General features: G+C 44.6%; 1 long non-coding RNA gene across 1 annotated transcript in view; it reads left to right on the top strand.

The window, feature by feature from the left end:
* LOC142721108 (uncharacterized) overlaps nucleotides 1-24,807 on the top strand; it is a 44,524-nt gene extending 19,717 nt beyond the window's left edge. The window contains exons 2-3 of the long non-coding RNA XR_012873863.1: nucleotides 23,505-23,681; nucleotides 24,721-24,807. This is a non-coding gene — a long non-coding RNA (uncharacterized LOC142721108). The remainder of the gene's footprint in view (nucleotides 1-23,504; nucleotides 23,682-24,720) is intronic.
* Nucleotides 24,808-25,305: the final 498 nt, after the last annotated feature.

Genomic DNA, 25,305 nt, shown 5'->3' with positions numbered 1-25,305 from the left:
AACAGGCCCTAAGTCCCATTGTCATTCAATTTTGCTTATCCTCAGCTTTTCCATGCAAAATAAGTAGCATGCTACTTATTGCTGTGGTGGATTTCTTTTCATGGTGCGGACAAAAATACACGTGAAAAATTATCGTAGCATGTGAACTGGGTTGCGGAAACCTCATATGCATGGAATGCAGAATCATCGGCATGTCATCTTAATCCTATCAAATCCAACATGTGTGGACGGGGCCTTAGAGGGAGTTTGTCATGAGTATTTTCGTGTGGCAAATCCGCATTCTAATACAGTACCAGCAATGTAAATGAGATCTACATGTCGCAGATTTTTTCTGCCCAAAAATTGACCTGCGGTGCGTGTTTGAAAATATGGTACATGTCAATTTATCCTGCGTTTCCGCTTGCGAATTGTTTGACAAGTTTGAAAAAAAATAAATAAAATCTGCAGCGTAAACCCTGCACCTATTTCTGCATCAGAATGTAAAAACCGCATCTAAAAATGTATCGAAAAATGCACTATTAGTTGCAGATTTTACGTGCGGAATTACCTGCGGTTTTGATGCAGATTTTGTGCACCAAATTCCTCAATGAGTGCGTGTAGCCTTACAGATTTTGCTAGGGATTTACAGTAAATTAACCCTTTAAATTATAAAGGATGAAATATCTTACAATTCTGCAACATAATAGGCATGCTGGTGATTTAAAAATCTGCAGCACGTCCTAAATTCCATGCAGATTTTTTTTCTGCTGCATATGCATGGGGTTCAAAACCTCATTCACATGAGTTAGGACTTATTCAGACTAACAAGTTAATCATCCGTGTGAAGGACGTTTTTTTTTAACTCCCGTCACACGGCTGCACATATTTCTATGGGGTTGTTCACATGGTCGTTGTTTTAACGGACCGTGTGAAGGGCCTGTATAAAAAACAGGACATGTCCTATTTTTGTCCATTTTCACAGATCCCTCAATAGACTATTTTTTCATATCCTTTTTTTTATGCTATTTTCATAATTGCGGCAGAAATCACGCAGTGTTGCCACGATTTTTATATAATCGCGCCAAAACTGCGGCATTTTTGCCATGATTGCGAAAATCGCCGCAAAAAACACTAGGGAAACAAAAAATAAACATTTTAACAAACTTTATATATTCAACAAGTGGGGTCAGGAAAAATGGGAAGCAGGATGGAGAGGGGGGACACCCCCCAGCCTGCAGGTCCAGTCGGCTGTGTAGAGAAGGACGTGTCTGTGGGGCGGGATCTCTCCACATGGAGCTACTGATTCTCATTCTGCATCTTCTTCTTCTTCTGTAAGTCCTCTCAAGGCCCCAGCGTTAGTTACTTCAGAGTAAAGAACGGGCCCTATTACATTGCAGGGTCCGTTCCTTTCTCCAAGTGACTAACGATGTGACAATGTTTAAAGCAGCTGAGAAGCGGGCCCCTATTTTTTCATCATTGTGGCCTGGCCCCTGACGGCAGTACCAGTATGACTGCCCTGATGGCGGCCCTGGCCTAACCACTTGTTATTTGGACACATGGACTTCAGGAATCCTTTCTGCAGGAACACATGAATATCATGTCCTTATATACAATGTAGGTAAATAGAGTGTATACCAGGGCACTTGTATAGAAAACTTTTAACTTTCTGCTTCCAACCAGAGTAAGTGGGCCAATTTTAAAAGTGGGAGGAAACACAAGCAAACATGGGGAGGACATAAAAACTTGCAGATGTTGCCTTTAGTTGGATTCATACCCTATGAAACCAGGGCAAACAGGGCCAGCCTTAGGCCTTTTTCACACGAACGTGTGCATTTTGCGCGCGCAGCGTTTTTTGCGCGTAGCAGTTCCGTGTGTCATAAGTGTTTGCTGCATGGCTGCGTGATTTTCACGCATATGCCATCCTTATGACACGCGGTTTTGATGTTTAGAAAAATAAATGAAGGAAGTGTTTTTATTTTTGCCTTCATTTCTTTATCTACTGTTGCGCGAATCACACGCGACACACGGAAGTGCTTCCGCGTGCTGCGCGTGATTTTCACGCACCCATTTACTTCAATGGGTGCGTGATGCGCGAAAAACGTCCGAGTATAGGACATGTGAGTTTTACACAGCGGACACACGCTGCGTGAAAATCATGATTTTCACGCGTGTATCACGGACGTTAAACACATTTGTGTGAATGAGGCCTTAGTTGTCTGTGACCTGTGCAGTCACACAGGGTTTATTACCCACGCCTGGTTAATAGGGCACCAGAGATGACCTGGCACCTGGCACTTTCAATCTGGTCCCACAATTGGCACAGTTGCACAGTGCTATCTCCTGCACTGCTTTAATCTCTATGATAAGAATCTGTGGATGCGTGGTACACTAAATATCAAAGGTGAGGGCATCAAGAGAAGATACATATAGGGCACTATCTAACCTTTGGCAGGCGCTGGCTGCAAGTCAAAAAGCAAAAAAGCAAAAAAGCTATGTGCTGCCTTTACATTTCTTACCAATTAGTGTTTCTCTGTATAAATAAGCATGCTGGGGATTGGTGGCGAAAGATGCAACAAAGGACAAATAATTGGATGATTACCCATTGGACAGCTATCTTCAGGGACTAAAGAGGGTGGGGCGTATTCTGAAACCACTGCTTTGAGTACCAATAGTTTCTCCTGCCCCTGTGAGCTGCTACCAGGCAGCAAATATTGCAAAGAAAACTAAAGTGCGTCCAATATATTTTATTGGGCCACAAGCTGAACTTTCATGTTTTATGAGATACAAGAGGAACAGGTGGTTTGGATCCAGCGTAGCTGCAACTAAAAAGGAACTTGTTCCAAGTTTAATGAAAATTGTATTAAAAGAGGTCAATCGGAATGATGTCCTCAAGTGCTGGGAGAGAAGTGAGAGGATGGAGGAAGCCTACGCGTTTCAAACGCTAGCTGCGTTCTTAGTCATGGCTGCCATACGCTGGATCCAAACCACCTGTTCCTCTTGTATCTCACACAACGCGTGCCGACGCGAGGATCCGTGCGAAGACCACAGTACACCAACCTGTACTTACAAGGTGAGCTGGAGGTTCCCCTCCTCTTTTTTCTTTCATGTTTTATGGTTGTGCAGTCAAAGTATTTTCCCAATATTTCTACCATATACACAGATCTGCATTTTGCCGCATGATTGGTTGCTATGGTAACTGCTTTGTACTGAATCAAAGATGCTTCAGATGTTTTTTTTTCATGCATTAGAGTGTTCTCACAATCATGATATACAATGCACTACTTAGATTTTCTTGTTTCATTTAACCTGTCACCTCTCCACAATTCTATAGTTTTATGTTATCGCTGAATTTAAAATAAAGATCCAAGATAAATCTGTAGCAAATTATAGACAAGCACGCCGGCATATACCAAAACCTTTACAGGTGCTGTGCTGTGTATAGTTGTCATAACCTCAAGGAGGGAATTTGAAAAATAATATTATATAGTTTATATTTGATGTTTTATATGTATTATGGTATTTTATGATATAATATAATATATAGTACATGCACTGCCGAAGCAGCATTTCAAGATGGCAAAACCTGCATCACCCTGAGATACTGACCTTCGTAGCACCCATTATTTGTGCTCCTTCTGGGACATTTCACTTTCTCAGACTCTGACATGGTAGTAGGGCCAGCCACAACAAGTCCCAAGAAAACCCCAGTATCGCTGATCATCAGACGCTGACAGTGAAGCTGATCATGTCTTGCTGGTATTATGGCCGTCTATAAAAACAGCAGTGTACAATGCAATTTGATGCAAACATCCATTTTTTTTATAGTTGGCGAGCAATAAATTCCCCTGTTGAGCTTAAGATTCCCTAGCAGGGGCATAGCTAAAGGCTCATGGGCCCGGGTGCAAGAATTCAGCTTGATCCCCCCTACCACTCCCCAACACCACCATCATCATCAGACCCCTGCGCGCGCCTATGCCCAGACGCCTTGCCCAACAGCCCCCATAGCATAATGCCCCCACACAGTATAATGCTCCCATAGCTGCCCCCACACAGTATAATGCCCCATAACGTATAATGCCCCCCCATAATAGCCCCATGCAGTATAATGCCCCCCATCTTATCAGCCCCCATGCAGTATAATGCCCCCCACCCCGCAATATCAGCCCCCATACAGTATAATGCCCCCATATGTCGCGATGATGTCGCTACATCCTGCCTGCCTGCGTCGAGCCGCTCAGGGCACAGTGAATGCTGGATCAAGGAGATGTCAGCTCCTTGCTCCAGGATTGAATGGAACCGAGACCTCGGTGAGTGACTCGCGACGCCCCGGAAGTTTTCACACGAACCCCCAGGGGGACGCGACCCACAGTGTAGGGATGTCACGATTCCAAAATTTGGACTTCCATACCAATACTTCGTTTACTTTGCCAACAGTAATAAAAAAAAAAAAGTCCTTACGTTTTCTAATGTGAGGCACGAGGTGTGATGAATTTTGAATGTGCCTCACATTAATAGTAATTAACCCCATCATGTTTCTCAGTCATAATGGGTTAATATGTAAGGTACATGATGGGGTTAATTACTATTAATGTGAGGCACATGGAGGTTAAATTCATCATCGCACCTCGTGCCCCACAATAAGTGATAGAAAGCAGTTTTTATTATATTTTTTTACAGCGTACACATCAAATGATGCAAAAAAATTGTTGTGCAGGTTATTACGGTCGCGCCAATACCGATTATGTGTATATATTATGTATTGAGACTTATTTTAATGTTTATTGTAAAAAAGGTGTATGTGTATTTTTTTTAATTTAACATTACTTTGTTTTTACTTTGTTTTCAAACTTTAATGTACTGGCATATATCTATACACTGATAGTACACAGGCATATATCTATATGCCAGTACATTAGCCTGTGTACTGATAGTACACAGGCAGTTGTTAGGACATACCCAAGTATGCCCTAACAACAGGAAATATGGTAAGACAGCCCTGGGGTCCTAAAATGGACCCTGGGCTGTCTGCCCATATATGGTATGTCCCTCAATCGCGTCACAGGGATTCCTGTGATGCGATCCAGGGGCATCCCCCTTCTCACTTTCCTCTTGAATGCTGCAGTCAGCTTTGATCGCAGCATTCAGGAGAATAGCGGCGGAGATGAGAGGTTTCTCTGATCTCCGCGGTTATAGAGCGGGGCTGCGGCTGTGTAATACAGTCACTGCCTCGCTCCTGACGCGTGCGGTCAGCAAGAGGTGATGCGGCCGGTGCTGCACTAATAAGCGGTGGTTCAGGCACTGAAGACAGAACATGGGGGTGTTTTGTAGTGCACCCACCATGTTCTGTCTTCAGTGCCGCATATCATTAGTGCAGCGCCGGCCGCATCGTATCATCCTGACGGCGCGCACATGTCAGGACTCAGGAGTGGGGCAATGACTGTATTACACAGCCGCAGCCCCGCTCTCATATATTCATGTGTTACTATACTGTATTGTGTTGTATTGTGCAGTTTGCGGTGGAGAGGGGAGGGGGGGCTGTGATTTAACGGGCACCCCCTCTCCACCGCAAACAGCACAATACATTACAAGGCATCACAATACATTACATTACATTACAACACAATACATTACAACACAACACAATACATTACATTACATTACAGACTGCAGCTTACTTGGAGTCCTCCACACCGACTCTTCCACTGCTCTGTCTGGAAGACGTGTCACGTGACAACACGGTCACATGGTACACTAAGTGTACCATGTGACCGTAACCAGGAAGTGCCGGCTTCACGGCACAGAAGATTGATTTAGGAAGCATATGGTATGGCAACGGGGGCCCGTTGGCCCCCCAGGCTTAGGGGCCCGGTCGCAACTGCGACTGCTGCGACCCCTACAGCTACGCCGCTGTTCCCTAGACCGACAATATCTATGGATTATATCCTGTTTCACACTAGTATATTTCGGGTCAGTGTAGGAACTGTATCAGTGGCGTAGCTATCGGGGTCGCAGTGGTCGCAGTTGCGACCGGGCCCACAAGCCTGGGGGGCCCGCAGGGCCCCCGTTGCCACGCAGCGCGCGAATACAAAGTTTGTATGTGTTGTGATGCCGGCACTTCCTGGTTACGGGCATGGTTTGTTTAGACGTCACAGTCACATGGTACACTCAGTGAACCATGTGACTGTGATGTCACGAGAGGGGGCATTCCAGCCACTGTGGAAGAGCCGATGCGGAAAAGCATGGAAGACTGCAGGTGAGCTGCAGAGGGGGCCTGTAATGTATGTGTGTTATATTGTATTGTACTGTACTGTCTGTTGTATTGTACTGTCTGTGTTTGCGGTGGAGAGAGGAGAGGGAGGCTTTAAATTACAGCCCCCCCTCCACTCTCTCCACAGTAAACATAAACTGCACGACACAATGCATTACAAACTGTGGGTCGCACTCCCCCTGGGGGGGTCGTGTGAAGACCTCCGGGGTTCGCGAACCACTCACCGAAGTCCTGCTTCCAACTCTATTTGCATCCTCAGGACGCAGATCCAGTTGAATTTAATCCTGGAGCAAGGAGCTGACGGCTCCTTCCTCCAGTATTAACTGCCATGAGCTATTAGCGGCTCGGCACAGACAGGCGCGATTTAGTGACATCATCGCGCCTGTCTGCGCTGAGTCACTTATAACACAGGGCAAAGGAGGAGAAGGATCTCCTCCACCCGTCGTGGGAACGGGGATGGGTAAGTAACTTTATTATTTTTCTATTATGCACATATGGAGGAATTATACTGTATAAGGAGGGGGGCTGATAGATATGGTGGCAGCTATGAGGGGCATTACTGTATGGGAGGCTGATATGGTGGCAGCTATGAGGGGCATTATACTGTCTGGGTGGCTGATATGGTGGCAGCTATGAGGGACATTATACTGTCAGGGGGCTGATATGGTGGCAGCTATGGGGGCATTACACTGTACGGAGACAGCTATGTGGGCTTTATACTGTGTGGGGGCAGCTAAAGAGGGCATTATACTGTATGGGGGCATTATACTGTGTGGGGCAGCTAAGGAAGGCATTATACTGTGTAGGGGCAGCTATGAGGGGCATTATACTGTATTGGGGCATTATACTGTATGAGGGCATTTATGGGGGGCATTATACTGTATGTGGGAGCTATGGAGGCATTATACTGTATGGGGCCGCTATGGGGCATTATACTGTATGGGGTCTGCTATGGAGGGCATTATACTGTATTGGGGCATTATACTGTGTGGGGGGTAGCTATGGGAGCATTGTACTGTGTGGGGGCAGCTATGGGGAGCATTATACTGTATAGGGGCAGTTATGGGGAGCATTATACTGTATGGGGCAGTTACAGGGAGCATTATACTGTATTGGGGCAGCTATGGGGAGCATTAAACTGTATGGGGCAGCTACGGGGGGCATTATACTGTGTGGGGGTGGCTATGGGGGGGAAGTATACTGGGGGGCTGTTGGGCAAGCCGGCTGGCCATAGGCGCGGCAGGGGTCTTCTGGTGTTGGGGAGTTGTAGGGGGGCCAAAGCTGAATTCTTGCACCAGGGCCCATGAGCCTTTAGCTACGCCCCTGAGCTGTATATTAAGGATGGGCTTGGATTCGTCCTTCGAGATCATGAAACGATTATGTGAGGCAGACCTAACAGCTAGAGACGTAGTGTTTAAACTCAAACTTTAACGTATAAAACCACTGTATGAATTTTGATCATTAGGAGATTTTACAAAAAAAAATTATTTTTACTTTTTGTTTAAGACAAGAAACTCAACTGATTCAACGTGCCCACATGTAACAGGACAATTGTTTATCATCAGATAGTTGTGGTTCATACAAAATAATCAAACTTGGACATATCGAAACAAATAAAAATATAATAATGATTGTAGCTCGTTTCAATGATTAACAAATATAGGTAATTGTCGTATAAAGGTTCACATGTGTAAGACTCAGATGTCACTAACTGTGAGAGAATTTACGTAAATTGGCAATAACTCAAACAGGTAAAGTCTTCTGTGCATATTTTATTCTTCTTTAGCCTTCATGGTAACTCTTAAATTTACCCCATTTGGCTCCTGGCACCCTTTCTGTGAAAATCACTGTAGTCACACAGGGTTCTTAGTAATAATCTGTATGTATTTTGAACACAGATTACTATATATTTTCTATTCATATGAATAGGTGCCAGTTGTGGCAAGTATTCAAATTGAATATACAGTACATTCTATGCAGGGGTGTTGCCATGACCCTCTGTATATGAAGTGATTTTCCAAGTATCACGGCACGGTGTCTAATATTACTAACTTGCAGGCTAATCTAAAAAAAAGGCAAGATCTGCTTTATTTCTAAATATGTATGTAACAGGAGGTACCCTTTGAGATATAACCATGATGATCTGCCAAGTTTACAGGTATACAGAAATATGTAATTGAAAATGTAATAAGGGAGATGCCTATTGTGTATTGTAAGCACCAACTATTGTTATACCAATGCATATGATAAAAGCCTAAAAATGCACTATAGGTAAATACATAATAAATACCATCCCCTCAGCTTTGTGATTAATATAATAATGAATTAGACCAATTATAATTTTTTATTTTTTTTTAGTCAGTGGAGGTCTCAAGTCCTCTATTAAAAAGCTACACTAGACGTGGCTCTTAACTTTAGTTAAGATGGACACCCTCTCTATAATCTCTCCTAATAGGACATGGTGGAAGGGTTGACTTAACTGGAAAATAAGAAGTGGTAGGTAGAAATGGCTGGGTTTACAAGGCTGGTCCACCGAGTGACTAGGCTTCTTGTTGTGAGCATGGGTAGTAGGAGCTGTGTTTCACAAATACCCCTCAATGGTCAGTGCAAATAACTACAAGTTTATACTTCTGCATCTTGAAGGTCTGCCTAGCGGAAATCTATTTTGACTGCTGAACAGCCTCACAAAATTGAAGTGTTTCCAGTAAATACATAGGTGGAAAAATCTTGTCGTTCTGTTAAAATACTTTGTTGCTTTATTTAGCATCTTTTATGACATAAATTAATCATAAGAGTCAAGCGCCATCAAGATTTAATGATTTGAGTCAATTTAATTTACTTCATTTTGTCAAAGAAGTAATGATCAAAATGCTTGCATAGGGAATCCCATTGAAGGGATCTTTCTCTTTTTTAATTTTTTTTAATTTTTTTTCCTATTTTATTTCGTTTTTAACTTTTTAGCAAATAAACTGTTGTGGAAATTTCAGGGCTTAGACTTATGACAATCTTATTTCTAGTGTGCTCTGGTCTTTATAGATAAATGAACAAACCAAGTTACAATTATTTGCTTGTGTAAAGCTAGTGAAATCTGCAAACAATTGACTTTTCTACATGCTTTCATGTAAAGAGTCTTCATGATTTTCCTGCCCAAAATCCGAACAATACTAACTTTGGTCTAGATTAAAGATTTTTTGCTTACTACAGATATAGTACAACCTACTAAGTGCAGTTATGGCAATAGTCTGCCAAGTACAGGTGTTAGAGATTCATAATGCTATTAGTTGAAAATGATAGGTTATTTTTTTTAACCTTGGAAGGCCAGAATATTGGCTCTCCTTTTACCCTCTTTTTTCCTGAGGGCAGGTATAACACCTCCCGGCAGGATGTAGACAAACCACAATGATGGAGGGAGATCACACAGGTGCAAAATACTGATGAACACCCACTCTTACGCCTACTATTCGTGAGGGGGGCGGCTGCTTAGTATTATCATTGCACACAAGTATAGCTTTTATAAGAATGTCAGTCACATAGGTGCATTTAGTGCAGCATGCTGGCATACAGCCTATTAGTCACACCCATAATATTAGACAAGGCGGGCTGCCCAGCACCTTCCAATATACTGACAAACCATTCTCCCCCAGCACTAGACCTGGCTGCATCCTGAAAAGATATCCATGTGTAATCTCCTGTGTATTCTCCCTCTATGTAGCTTTTATAAGAATGTCAGTCACATGGGTGCATGTAGTGCACCATGCTGGCATACAGCCTATTAGTCACCCCCATAATATTAGAAATGGCGGGCTGCCCAGCACCTTCCAATATACTGACATACCATTCTCCCCCAGCACTAGACCTGGCTGCATCCTGTAAAGATATCCATGTGTAATCTCCTGTGTATTCTCCCTCTATGTAGCTTTTATAAGAATGTCAGTCACACGGTTACATGTAGTGCACCATGCTGGCATACAGCCTATTAGTCACCCCCATAATATTAGAAATGGCGGGCTGCCCAGCACCTTCCAATATACTGACATACCATTCTCCCCCAGCACTAGACCTGGCTGCATCCTGTAAAGATATCCATGTGTAATCTCCTGTGTATTCTCCCTCTATGTAGCTTTTATAAGAATGTCAGTCACATGGTTACATGTAGTGCACCATGCTGGCATACAGCCTATTAGTCACGCCCATAATATTAGACAAGGCGGGCTGCCCAGCACCTTCCAATATACTGACAAATCACTCTCCCCCAGCACTAGACCTGGCTGCATCCTGAAAAGATATCCATGTGTAATCTCCTGTGTATTCTCCCTCTATGTAGCTTTTATAAGAATGTCAGTCACACGGTTACATGTAGTGCACCATGCTGGCATACAGCCTATTAGTCACGCCCATAATATTAGACAAGACGGGCTGCCCAGCACCTTCCAATATACTGACATACCATTCTCCCCCAGCACTAGACCTGGCTGCATCCTGTAAAGATATCCATGTGTAATCTCCTGTGTATTCTCCCTCTATGTAGCTTTTATAAGAATGTCAGGCACACAGTTACATGTAGTGCACCATGCTGGCATACAGCCTATTAGTCACGCCCATAATATTAGACAAGGCGGGCTGCCCAGCACCTTCCAATATACTGACATACCATTCTCCCCCAGCACTAGACCTGGCTGCCTCCTGAAAAGATATCCATGTGTAATCTCCTGTGTATTCTACCTCTATGTAGCTTTTATAAGAATGTCAGTCACATGGGGGCATGTAGTGCACCATGCTGGCATACAGCCTATTAGTCACCCCCATAATATTAGACAAGGCGGGCTGCCCAGCACCTTCCAATATACTGACATACCATTCTCCCCCAGCACTAGACCTGGCTGCCTCCTGAAAAGATATCCATGTGTAATCTCCTGTGTATTCTACCTCTATGTAGCTTTTATAAGAATGTCAGTCACATGGGGGCATGTAGTGCACAATGCTGGCATACAGCCTATTAGTCACGCCCATAATATTAGACAAGGTGGGCTGCCCAGCACCTTCCAATATATTGACAAACCATTCTCCCCCAGCACTAGACCTGGCTGCCTCCTGAAAAGATATCCATGTGTAATCTCCTGTGTATTCTACCTCTATGTAGCTTTTATAAGAATGTCAGTCACACGGTTACATGTAGTGCACCATGCTGGCATACAGCGTATTAGTCACGCCCATAATATTAGACAGGACGGGCTGCCCAGCACCTTCCAATATACTGACAAATCACTCTCCCCCATGCACTAGACCTGGCTGCATCCTGAAAAGATATCCATGATACACGATAAATATCAATAACAAACGTGAGGTATTGGTTAATATTTTGGCCAAAATACGCAAGCTCGCAACCCGCGTCAAGGGTCCTCATCGTATTGTGAGTCCCTATACTCCTATTTATCAAACAAATCACTGAAAAAGAACTATATTACTTTAAAATCACTGAACAGGCCATACTTACACACGAGGGCAGGTATAACACCACCCGGCAGGACGCAGACAAACCACAATGCTACATAGAGGGAGATCACATAGGCTATTCTTGTTTCCTTTTACCATCTGCATTATCTGGCCAATTTAAAGAAATAGGTTCATTATCAGCAATTTCCTAATATTTTATTTCAACCAAATTGATCTCTTTATGAAAGAACGTGGTTTGGTTAATAGAGCAGGGCAGTTTTGGGTAAATTCAAATCCCCTGCAGCTGCTATCCTGCTACCATCAGCAGAGTACATGTTTAGAATACAGTGCCTGTACTCTGTGAAAGGGAGGATTTTTTTCAAATAGCATGATAAAAATCCATGTAAAATTAATATCATTTCAAAAGTGGGTATATTTCTATACTATGCGAGATGCCTAATTTTATTTTTCTTCCCCATGTCTAAGATCATAATTGTCATTCCAATTAAAGTAACATCCACAACCGCCTGTGTTTCAAGCATGTCAAGGGAAAACTAAAATACCTACTAAGGCTCTGTTCATACTAGCAGCATGGATTTCATTTATAAAGCCATGACATCTGCTGTATGTCAGATCCATTTTTTAATGGATACCGACAACACTGATAAACCCTGTTGTCTTTTTCTTAAAACATAATTTTTATTGACAAATTTTCAAATTTTGTTTTTAACAGACAAAAAGATCACATAGAATGTGCTCATAGTTGAGCAACACTAAAGCCTTATTCACACGACAGGGTCCCAACCGAGCCCGAGTATCGGCCGATAAAATCAGCCGTTTTTCCCGGCCGGTTTGCATTCGTTTTGCACCCGTTCCGGGCCGATCTGGACAGTGACATCAGGGGCAACTCCTGAAGGGGAATCCCCATGTGGCCGGTGATTCCACTTCAGGAAAAGCCCCTGTCGTCTGTGTCCATTTATGGATACTGAACGTTACTGGCTTCGCCTGGTGTGGAATCCCCGGTCACAGAGTGTTCGGGGATTCCGCTTCAGGAGTTTCCCCTGATTTCACTGTCCATATATGGACAGAGACATCAAGCGCTCTGTCCAGGAGTGGAATCCCCGAACACACAGGGATTCTGCTCCTTCAGGGAGCTAAAGTGGGGCTAGCACATTGCAGAGCAGGGAGATACCTCCCTGCTCTGCTATAGTGGCGTTGCTACAGCAGTAGCAGCCGCAGCAGCTGCTAGCGGCGCCATCGGCCATGGGAGGTGTCGCCGGGCTAGGGCGCTTTTAAAACAAGCAGGGGAAGGGAGCCACAGCAGTGCTCCCTTCCACCTGCTGTACACCCGGGCCCTGCCATACAGTGTAGAAACTTACCTCCAGCGTACAGCCATTCGTCCGAATGGTATAAACTACTCCTCCTCACATGCACTCTGCGCTGTGAGGCGAGAGCGAGCAACGGTAGACATGGCCGTCACTCGTGATACATTCCGGTGATGGCCGTGTATTACCCGGCCCCATAGACTTCTATGGGAGCTGGGCGGCCGGGTGAACGGCCGAAAATAGGGCATGTCCCATTTTTTGACGCCCGGTTTTCCTGGCCCGTCAAAAAAATTGGTCGTGTGAATAGCCCCATTAGGGGTCTATTGTTCCTACTGCAGCCAGGTGACAAACGTTTTATAAACGGCCGTCACCCGGCCGGGAAACCCTGTCGTGTGAATAAGGGCTTAGAATACAACATAAAGAACAGAAAAGATCATGACATATAACCTGTTTCACATCATAAAGAAACCCTGTTGTCTTTAGACTTAAGAATTTATAAGACTTTATTTCTTTGATAGCAGTAATGGAAAGAGAGGGGAATTGTTACTTTTAAAATTAGTATCACAATTCTGAAAATCCTGTGTGTTTTTTAAGTGAAGCCTTAGGGCTTTTAACTGTAAAGTCAAGTTTAATCATGACCCTAAACGTTTTTTTTCTGCTTATTAAAGCTTAAATTGATATTAACTGCCATTGATCAGCTTCAATATGTTACACTGTGCGACTCAGAGTAATTAATATTGATTTGCAAACATACGTATGGGAATTTATAGGAGTTCTGTGTATGTGTTTCTGCAAGTGTGAACATCTATGGCATGTGTAACACGTAGGTTTCGACAGCTTTCAATGGAAATAATCTATTTTGACTACATAATATAATTTTTCTGAGGTCCTGAACACTAAAACTTACCATTATGCTAGGGAAGATGTACATTGTTCAATTAAATCTATGGAAATAAAGATTTCCTAAAAACAGAGCACCTGCCCATACAATACAATTTGATACTGAGTTTCCATTCACTACTATGTGTCTCAAATTACATAGCTACTGTCGAAGATTATGTATCCCTATTTACCATTGTGGAACAGATTGGATTTATGCAGTGAAGGCAGCAGGACAACGCTTGAGAAGGTCAATGCTATATACTATCATACATAGCTTTTTTTTTTTCTTTATCTGAAGCAAAGATTTAGTCTGGTTCTATCCCTAATGCTATTTTTTATGCTGACGTGGCCGTTGCGAATGTGTTTGCTTTATTACATATACAGTATAATAATATTACAGTAATACTAATACATAAAGCCAACCATAAGAGGCATCTACATTTCCCAGTTTAAAGGATAATAAGCTGAACCCATTATTTTAATCATATACAGTACTGTGCCAACGTTTAGGCAGTTGTGGAAAAATGCTGCAAAGTTGGAATGCTTTAAAAAATAGAAGTTTTAATAATAGTTTTTTTTTATCAATTAACAAAATGCAAAGGGAATGAACAGAAGAAAAATCTAAATCAAATCAATATTTCGTGTGGCCACCCAAAGTCGAAATAACTGTACATGTAGCGTGCAAATAATAATGTCAAATAATGTCCAAATAATAGTGTCATACACTACACAAGTAACAGTGAAAAACCATATCCACATAACAGTGTCATGTAGGGTGTGTAGCATCCATGGCCGCGGGCCGTCGGGTCTACTCACCTCCTGATGCCCGCAGCCATGGATCTGTGAGCGCTGGTCCCCATCTCCTTCCCAGGAGATGCCACGCTCACTTCCGCTCCGGTCCGCTGTGTCCCGTAGGGTGCGCGTGCACGCTCGTGCCCGCTCTTAAAGGGCCAGCGCGCGCACATTAAGAAAATCATCATCATCAACACACATGATTTCCTGGACTATAAGAAGGCCCCATCCCGTCTGATCCCTGCCTGAGCGTTGTTAGTATATCCCAAGTCTGTCTTGCAAATGGTCCCTTAGTGTTTCCCGTTCCAGTTGTTACCCGTGCCCTGTTACCTGTTCCTGTATCCCGTGCTGTGTTCTTGTTCCTATGCCTATTAGTTGGAGTCGTGTCTACTGCACCTGCTGTTGTTTGCCACTTCCTGTGTCATCCACCACGTCCTGTGTCATCTGCCACGTCCAGAGGGATTCGCCACGTCTGGCGCAACCTCGGCACCTGCTGTCATCCGCCACGTCTGGCGTTACCTGCTGCACCGACCTCCATCCGTACCAGAGCTGCGGCCACTGTCTGGACTATCCAGGTACCCTTGTGCGGGACTTTGTATTGCTGGGGTTCCCTGTTGTTTGACCAGCAGCCTCCATGCTACGGCGGTTCGGCCTAGTGGGTCCACTTACCTATAAACCGTGACAGTACGCTCAGGCCATGGACCCCGCTGGTCAACCTGAGACCTTGACGACACAAGCCGTGCTGGCCGAGATGCAAGACCTCCAGTAACAGCAAGACCAACTTTGTGAATCTATGGAATAGACTACCGCAGGAGCTGGTCACAGCAGGGACAGTAGATGGCTTTAAAAAGGGGTTAGATAATTTCCTAGAACAAAAAAATATTAGCTCCTATGTGTAGAAATTTTTTACTTCCCCTTTCACATCCCTTGGTTGAACTTGATGGACATGTGTCTTTTTTCAACCGTACTAACTATGTAACTATGTAACTCCTCCCGTCGGTGAACGCCATTGCCCATCGGCTGCTTGCTCCAACCACAGTCGTCACTGCACCCATTCCTGCTGTTCCTCCTGCTACATTTCCTGTCTGTACAAGTGCCGATCCCCTGTGCATCTTGCCGCTACCTCCACGCTATGACGGAGACCCGAGGACCTGCAGGGGTATTTTGAATCAGTGCATGATCCACTTCAGACTACATGCCAGGTCCTTATCTTCGAATGACGTCAGGATCGCGTTCATCATCTCTCCCCTTACTGGCAAATCCCTGGCATGGGCAAATCCTCTGTGGGAACATCAGGGACTAGAGACGCGTGACTTGCAGTGCTTCTTATGGACCTTCCGCTTGATCTTTGAGGATCTGGGAGAGTTTCTTCGGCTGCTGCATCTCTGCTGATCCTACACCAGGGAGACCTCTCCGTGGGCGAGTATGCCATTCAGTTCCGTATCCTGGCTGTTGAGTTAACCTGGAACAACGAGGCTTTGGTGGCCACATTCTGGCAGGGACTGTCTTCTGGGATTAAGGACGAGCTGGCCACTCGTGATCTGCCATCTACCCTGGACGATCTTATCCTACTTGCCACCCGAGTTGACATAAGGATCTGGGAGCATTCCCAAGAGGTTCTCCAGGAGAGAGAACTTCCTAGGCTGGATTCTACTTTCCAGTAATACTTACTATCCTCCTCAGTCGTCCCACCAGAGGATCCTATGCAGATGAACCATGTCAAATTGTCTATCCAGGAGAAACAACGCAGACGCACTTCTGGACTTTGTCTGTATTGCGGCCTCGGAGGCCATATTGTGCGTCTGTGTCCCCAGAGACCAGAGAGACCCCATTGCTTAGGATTGGTTGGAGAGACAACCCTAGGTGGAACGGTACCTCATAAAGCATTCTGTTCCAAGCTGACTATTCCTGTGACCCTAGTATACGGTGAGAGGATGCATCAAGTTTCTGCCTATCTTGACTCTGGGTCTGCGGAAAACTTCATCCATAAGGAGCTAGTGGATCATCTCCAGTTGCCCATAGTTCCCCTGGAGACATCTTTGGCTGTTGCCTCTTTGAATGGACTGCCTCTGTCTGGTCCCATAGTTTCTAAAACCAAGCCGTTGAAGCTCCAGGTTAGAGTCCTTCATTCTGAACTAATTTCTTTCCTTCTTTTGCCCAAGGCCATCAGTCCTGTTCTGCTGGGCCTGCCTTGGCTTAGACTGCATGCCCCAGTCCTGGACTGGAATTCCGGAGAGGTTCTCCAATGGGGCTCCAAGTGCCTTGGTCATTGTCTGTTGCAGATCCATCCTGTCCAGCCTCCTCTACCTCAGTCATTGGCGGGACAGCCCCCCAGGTTCACTCAGTTTGCAGATGTCTTCAGCAAAAGGGAGGCTGAGACGCTGCCTCCACATCGAAGTTATGACTGCCCCATTGAACTGGTTCCTAATGTCTCTGTCCCCCGTGGCCGAGTATATCCTCTCTCCTTGCCAGAGTCTCTATCCATGTCGGCCTATATCAAGGAGAATTTGGAGAGGGGTTTCATACGAAAGTCTTCCTCCCCAGCCGGGGCTGGGTTCTTCTTCGTTAAAAAAAAAGACGGATCCCTTCGACCCTGCACTATGAATACCTGGTGATGCCATTTGGACTGTGTAATGCTCCCGCCGTCTTCCAGGAATTTGTTAATGATATTTTCCGAGATTTCCTCTATATCTGTGTTGTTGTTTATCTCGATGATATTTTGATTTTCTCACCAGATCCGACGACTCATCGGAGGCATGTCCGTCAAATCCTACTACGATTAAGGGAGAATAGTTTATACGCCAAGCTGGAGAAGTGCATCTTTGAGAGGAGTTCTCTGCCCTTCCTGGGCTACATCATCTCGGATCATGGTCTCCAGATGGATTCTGAGAAAGTGAGAGCTGTCCTGGAGTGGCCACGTCCTCAAGGCCTGAGGTCCATACAGCGTTTCCTGGGATTCGCCAATTTCTACCGGCAGTTTATCCCAAACTTCTCATCACTGACATCTCCTGTTTCCACCCTTACCAAGAAGGGTGTGAACGACAAGGTGTGGACCCCAGAGGCAGAGTCCGCATTTATTAGTCTCAAAAAAGCCTTCACTTCAGCCTTGATCCTCCATCATCCTGACGTATCTCGGCAGGTTCTTTTGGAGGTGGACACCTTCTCTGTTGGTGCAGGTGCACTTCTGTTCCAGAGGAGCTCCAAAGAAAGGGCAGTAGTATGTGGCTACAACTCGATGCTTTTTTCTTATGCAGAATGCAATTACTCTATTGGGGATCGGGAGCTACTGGCCATCAAATTGGCTATGGAGGAGTGGAGACATCTGCTGGATGGTGCAGCTCATCCCATCATGATCTACACTGACCACAAAACCTCACCTACCTTCAGTCTGCTCAACGGCTAAATCCCCGTCAAGCCAGGTGGTCTCTGTTCTTCACCCGTTTCGAATTTGTGCTCCACTACCGTCCCGCTGACAAAAATGTGAAGGCTGATGCCCTGTCTAGGTCATTTGACACGGATGACACGGTGGAGTCCCTTCAAAGTATCATAGACCCGTCCTGTATTGTCACTGCCAAACCTTTGAAGTTTGCAGTCCAGGATCTCCCTCACCTCGAACACATCAGAAGAACCGCTGGGAGCATTTGTGGAACAGGAAGACTTGCTGTAGCGGCTCAGGGCCACTGGTTTCAGGAGGGACACATGAAAGGAGTTGTGGATTCTGAGGGTAGGAGGCAGCCACAGTTTATAGGAGACAGGGTTTATCTGTTGCAGAATCTCAAAAGGACCGAGGAACCTGGCAGCAAACTTGTGTGAAGGCACCTTCGAACGAATGTTCTGTGAGGACAGCCAAACTTTGGCACCTGGAAGATACTGAGGCGGGTCTCTTCTTATTGTATCCGCTTTTCGCTTCATGCGATTGACAGCCAGCAAAATAGAGGACCGGGTCTGTTGCCAGATTTGCAGAAAGTCCCCAAATGCAGAGTCAGCAGCGGGTACCTGAGAAGTAGTAGACACTGGAAGAGGGACTCTAGGATGTTGACTGTACACAATATAAAACGAAGTGGAAGTAGTGGACTCGCTTGTGTGGTTGTTGTACGAGAATTCGGCCCATGGAAGAAGCTGTACCCAGTAAACATGCTGTAAGGAGATGAAGTGACGGAGATAATTCTCCATGATCTGGTTGATCCTCTCGACTTTCCCATTGGACTGAGGAAAGGCTGAGGAAAAGTCCAATCTCACATCCAGGAGTTTACAGAGAGCCCTCCAGAATTTCGACGTAAACCATAACCCCCGATCAGACACAATGTGAAGGGGCAAGCCATGCAAGCGGAAGATGTGCTAAATGAAGAGACTCACCAGTCGGGGAGCAGAAGGTAGGCCGGTCAGCGGGATAAAATGTGCTATCTTCGAGAACCGGTCCACCACTACAAAGATAGTGTTGCATCCTGCTGAGGGAGGAAGGTCAGTGACAAAGTCCATCGCAATGTGCTGCCAGGGGGTATTGGGTACAGGCAGAGGTTTAAGCAGGCCGGCAGGCTTGGAGTGAGTAACCTTGTTAGAAGCACACACCATGCAAGAAGAGACAAAGTCCACAACATCGATGGGCAGCGTGGGCCACCAGAAGTGACGAGCAATCAGGTCTCCGGTTTTACGAACACCAGGGTGCCCAGCCAGTTTAGAACTGTGTCCCCATCGGAGAATTCTTCTTCTGTCTGCCAAATGCACAAAAGTCCTCCCCGGAGGAAGGACTTTCTATTTGATGGACTGGAGAGGGTTTGGTCCTGAGGAGAGGACCTGGGAGCCGGAGGAGAACCTCGATGCCCCTGCTCTCGTTAAGAAGTTCCTCTCTCGCTCTGGCCCCTAGAAGAGGGGGCATAAGAGGGGGGATACTTTAGCGTCCATGGCCGCGGGCCGTCGGGTCTACTCACCTCCTGACGCCCGCAGTCATGGATATGTGAGCGCTGGTCCCAATCTCCTTCCCAGGAGACGCCAGCACTCACTTCCGCTCCGGTCCGCTGTGTCCCGTAGGGTGCGCTCGCACGCTCGTGCCGGCTCTTAAAGGGCCAGCGCGCGCACATGAAGAAAATTATCATCATCAACACACATGATTTCCTGGACTATAAGAAGTCCCCAGTCCGTCTGATCCTTACCTGAGTGTTGTTAGTATATCCCAAGTCTGTCTTGCAAATGGTCCCTTAGTGTTTCCCGTTCTATTTGTTACCCGTGCCCTGTTACCTGTTCCTGTATCCCGTGCTGTGTTCTTGTTCCTGTGCCTACTAGTTGGAGTCGTGTCTACTGCACCTGTTGTTGTTTTCCACGTCCTGTGTCATCCGCCACATCCTGTGTCATCTGCCACATCCAGAGGGATTCGCCACGTCTGGCGCAACCTGCGGCACCTGCTGTCATCCGCCACATCTGGCGTTACCTCCATCTGTGCCAGAGCTGCGGCCACTGTCTGGACTATCCAGGTACCCTTGTGCAGGACTTTGTAATGCTGGGGTTCCCTGTTGTTTGGCCAGCTGCCTCCCTGCTACGGCGGTGCGGCCTAGTGGGTCCACATACCCATAAACCGTGACAGGGTGTAAATAACCCTGCCCAACGTTTTCTACATAATAGTGCCATACAGTGCCCAATTATCAGAGCTATATTGTTCCCACATACTGCTATACAGCCAGGCACTAATCTAGGCATCACAGACAGGCATGCACCTGCATACTTACTTCTCTGGACACACAGGGCTGGGTGATTGCACCTTGTGTGCTCACAATCTCGACACCCACATACTTGCTCACCTACTCACTGAGACATCCAAGACCAAGTGCCAATTTTTCCAAACACAAAGGGCAGAGGCTTTCTCACTTATTCAGACAAGTATCTCCATCTAGTCAGTGCGCTATTCTTCAGTGATAACAAGGAAGGAGATAAGTAGCAATTTACTATTGGTACCAATCTAAAATTTTAGTATTGATACTCTTTCTGGTCCTATATTTTATGGGCAATATTAATAGCAATATCACAGATCTATACATTTTACAATTCACACAAAATGTTGCTTTTTTTTCAAGTTAGTGCTCTAAGGCTCGGCATCCACCGATATTCTTGACGTTAAAAAGAATGGACACTCAGATGAACCACATCGGGGTCCATCGAGCGTCATTGAGATTAGTTGCTTGTTTGCCTCTCTGTAATTTTTGGCTAAATTGTCTTGCAAAAAATTCAAAATAAAGCTGGAAAAACGTCCTTAGAGGAAGCTGGTCCTTTTAAAATAACTAAATATTCTTGCAATGCTTATGATGTACATAGTCTTTTTACTATGCTAATAAAAGGGCTGTCTCACAAAAACAGTCTCTGTCCATTTATGAACGTTACAGAGGTTGGACCACAGTTGAAATCCGCTGATAAAAAGCTGACTCGAGCCGATGGCTACTTATGTGATTGGTGTCACGAAGGGTACGTTGACCCACTGGGCCGTACTGCCTTGATGGTATGGCAGCTGGCCAACAGGACACACGTCACAGTCAATAGTTCGTATAGTGTACCTGTGGTAACTCAGAAAGACAGGCTTGGCTGGGACTGGGCAGCAGGCAGGCGCCAGTCGTGGTGTAACAGGACAGGCATGGAACACAGCACAGCACGACTTCAGCTCAACTCGGCACTTTACCAGGATAGCACAGGATATAGGTTACAGGTAGCAGGAATGGGGAACACTGGGAACTGGAAAACACTAGACCATTTGCATAGACATACTAGGATAACTACATTAAGGCTCAGGCAAGATAGGCATGGGCAGAGCCCTTCTTATAGTCCAGGGTGCTCTGGAAACAATCAGCTCAATCTCACACCAGTGTGCGCACCAAGGCTGACTGAGCACCCTTGTGGTCACTGTGGAACAGGATGGCCGCATGTGCAGACATCTCTGGAGAGAAGGGCGTCGACCAGATGGAAGGAGTTCGTGGTCAGCGACCACAGACGTTACAATTGGTATGTAGTACGACAAATCTATAGGGTTTGAGAAGCCATACCCACATAGATCAGCTGATTACCACAGCGGCTTCCATCTGAAAAGGGGTTTGATACAGGGGTTGTCTTTGTGGGACAATCCTTTTAAAACTAATCCGACAACAGCCGGCAGAGCCACTCGCCCAAAGTACAATTGTAAAGATCTACTGCTGTTTGGTACTTGGATTCCCACTACCGCACCTACTATAGAGATGCAGAGATACGATTTGCATTTTGACTCTACAAACAGTAATACAGATATTTTAATAATGAAGAGCTCTACTCGCTGAGGAACTGCAAGTTTTAACAGAATGTGAAAGCCAAATGCAGTCCCATAAGAGCCCCTATTGTATAGATGGAGAGATATGTGTACAGCATTGTCTTTCTGGTGAATTCAGCACTATCAGTAATACAGCGCTTTCTGTGCGATACATCTAAAAAAAAGTGTGCCATCGCCCAACTGGAGAAAGTGTTTATGTATTGATTGTTCCTGTGCGGGTAAGCAGGGCACACATGGAATGGTATTATATTATCTCAACAACCTTTAATCACCGGAAGAGGCGGATCAAGGTTAGTGGAGGCCCGAGGGCAAAAAAGCTGGTGGGCCCACCTATCCTACCATTTGGAATTAGATCCCACCTGACCCCACCATTACAGCCCCATATAGGAGAGGTAGCAGTGCATGCATGTGGTCCTCTCCACTAAAGTCTATGGAAGTTATGGAGACTACCGAACAAGTGACTCCCTTAGACTTCAAAAGAGAAAGCAACACGCAAATGTGCCCACCACACCACTTTTTTTGGGCCAAAATTACTACCAAATACCCAATGTTTTTTTCCATGGTTACTTAAACCGTATATATTTTTTTCAGGACACGGCCAGGTCTTATAATGCTGTGAGAGCATTGTGTGCTGTTATCTAGTACAGCAAGCAGGGCAGCCCCCTCTATGTAATAACATGGCATTACAAATAGGTGGCTATTCGGCTATATATGCTGTGCCTCACGACTCGCACATTATCCCTCCATGTTCTTACACACTGCACTTAAACCTTATCTACTACTCACAGTCCTGACCCATCTGCACTATACTGCCCCCTATATTTCACACATTGTATTACCACTTGTATATTATACACTATTTATTTCTTTACTTCACATCCATACCCATGCACCACATGCCACTCCCCTCAAGGCCAGTGGGAGTGGCTATTATTATTTAATGCACCTGATCACTCTCCTTCAGCAGCATTTCTGACCTGTCCGTGTCCTGTTGGGAATGGGTTTTTACCTGCCCATTATGTAAGTATGGCCTTTTCTGTGTGTTCTTTGTGCACCTCTCCACCTCGTCTTAGCTTGATATGATCAATAAACGGCCATCAGAGAAAGTGGGTGGGGGAGGCCCCAGGGCACATACCTCATGTGCCCTACCTTAAATCTGGCCCAAAATACTAAAGAGCATATGTTATTTGGTATGTCATTTTTTGAAATAGAACTAATTCCATATGTGTAATGGCAGCAAACAAGAAAGCCTGAAAATCCAACATCAGTTTAGAATATAAAAATCCAGTTTGGTTTTTAATGAACAACATCAGACATGTCATCTCAGGCTCTATGGAGACTCTTCCTGTCTCTCCTCCATTTCCATTTTTTCCTGTCTGTACCATTCTAAATATGTTTGTGTTATTTTCAAATCTATTTTATTCTGTTTGCTCATATATTGACTCTTACATAAATAATTTATGAGAGCTGCCGTGAACTGAAAAGCAAGGATGTGGTAAAACCTTTATGTCATGTAAGAAGACATCTATTCTGCTTATAATTACAGCAGAAGAAAACTTCTACAACATTGGCTAAGACGCCACCAACAAGAGACATCATGCGATCAGTGAATGGAGGGCCGGCTCCTTCCCCCTGTCCTAGTAAAGAGTCAGAGCGCGAAGTAGAGATTCGGCTCTTGCAAGTGGAGTGTGATGAGCTAAGGACCAGACTAGGATGTCTGAAGGTAAAAACATTTTGGCGTAATCCTCTATCTTAACTGCTGGGTTAGACTGTCCAGGAGCTGTGTCTGGTATTCCTTTAGGGGGAATTTATTAAGTCTGGCCTTTTAGACGCCAGTCTTAATCTAAAGAGTGCTGGAGTAAGATGTGTCTAGTTTATTAGGAGGTGCACACCTCTTAATAAATTAGGGGCATCACGGGTCGTCCGTGCACCAGAAAGTTGAATCTACTCCAGCTACAAGCTGGCATAGATTTGCGCTATAATTTATGCCAGTTTCTGGTGTAAATTATAGTACATTTGTCAGGCCATAATTGGCCCGTGTAAAAGGGCCTTTAGTGACTCTGCACTCTTCAATGTGTATTATGGTTGCATAACCTACCTCCACAGCCCACAAATAACTGTTGGCGACAGGTCAGACATTTGTAAAGCATAAAGGAGGAGCAGCACAATGAGTAAATCCCAATTGTATGGAAATATGGTTGATAAGCTAAATAAGGGGCTGAATAAGAGAAAACTTCTAAATGCAGAAAATTAGCAGCAACTTAAAATTCACAGGCTTGAGAAATTAAGTTTTCAGACAAAATATTACAATATGGAGAATTAAAACTTGTCTAGGCTTCAAATCAATTGCTGCCATATTTAGGTCAGACATCTCTTTGTTTCTAGAAAGTACCAATAGTCTAGAGTGCCAAATTTAGGTTTAGAACATAAGAAACATAATTATTGTAGTAAGAGCTTTGTCTATCTTTTTATGCAGAATATACACACATTATATAACCTCTCCAGCTAACAACCACATAAAAGATCTAATATACAGCCTTTATACCAGGAGACATCAATGATGTTAGTAACTAAGTTACATATCCTACTATTATCACTTCAGGGACACTTATAAAATGTGTCCAGACTTCCATTTCCTAGTTTTCATTTCTTCTAATATTTACTGCATTGGCTAAGTTCACTGATAATCAGTAAATTGAAATACACATTTATTTTTCGATGTTTTCGATGTCAGCATGTCTTTTTTATTTCTTCTGATACAGGAGGGATTAGTGGGTCAAAAGCCAAGTGATGTAGAGCTTTTGCTGAAGCAGTCCCAGAAGGAGCTGCTATGGCTGCAGAGACAGTTGTCATTCATCTCCAATGGAGGACCACCATACATCCTGTCCCCAAACAAGGTACGACTACATCTTGATATATAGCATATTATATTAAGAGTCCTTTACGCTAATGTGTAATACAGTAATCATATAACTAGCCTATGTAAAAATATCACATATCTGCTGACTTTAATTTTCAATACACATTAATATATGCAGCTTAAGGTGCACTATTTATTGCAGCGATATATCAGGAATGCGAACAATAGTCTCAGGAGGGATACAGACTTTGATCTACAGAGGGAATAAATTACAGTGATTGCTTATATTCTGGGATATTAACATCCCTCTAATAGATCTACTGTACTTACTGTGAGCTCTGGATTATCGTAAATTAATTGCTGGAGTCGATAAGACTCCAGTCCATATCTGAAGATATCACATCCCAGTATTACTGAGTTTCGATTCTTTATTATCTCTCTCTATATATATATATATATATATATATATATATATATATATATATAT

The sequence above is a fragment of the Rhinoderma darwinii genome, unplaced genomic scaffold (genome assembly GCF_050947455.1).
Source record: "Rhinoderma darwinii isolate aRhiDar2 unplaced genomic scaffold, aRhiDar2.hap1 Scaffold_514, whole genome shotgun sequence".
NCBI classification, from domain to species: domain Eukaryota; kingdom Metazoa; phylum Chordata; class Amphibia; order Anura; family Rhinodermatidae; genus Rhinoderma; species Rhinoderma darwinii.
The sequence above is the reverse complement of the archived record's forward strand: the minus strand, read 5'-3'. Positions and strand labels throughout refer to the sequence as shown.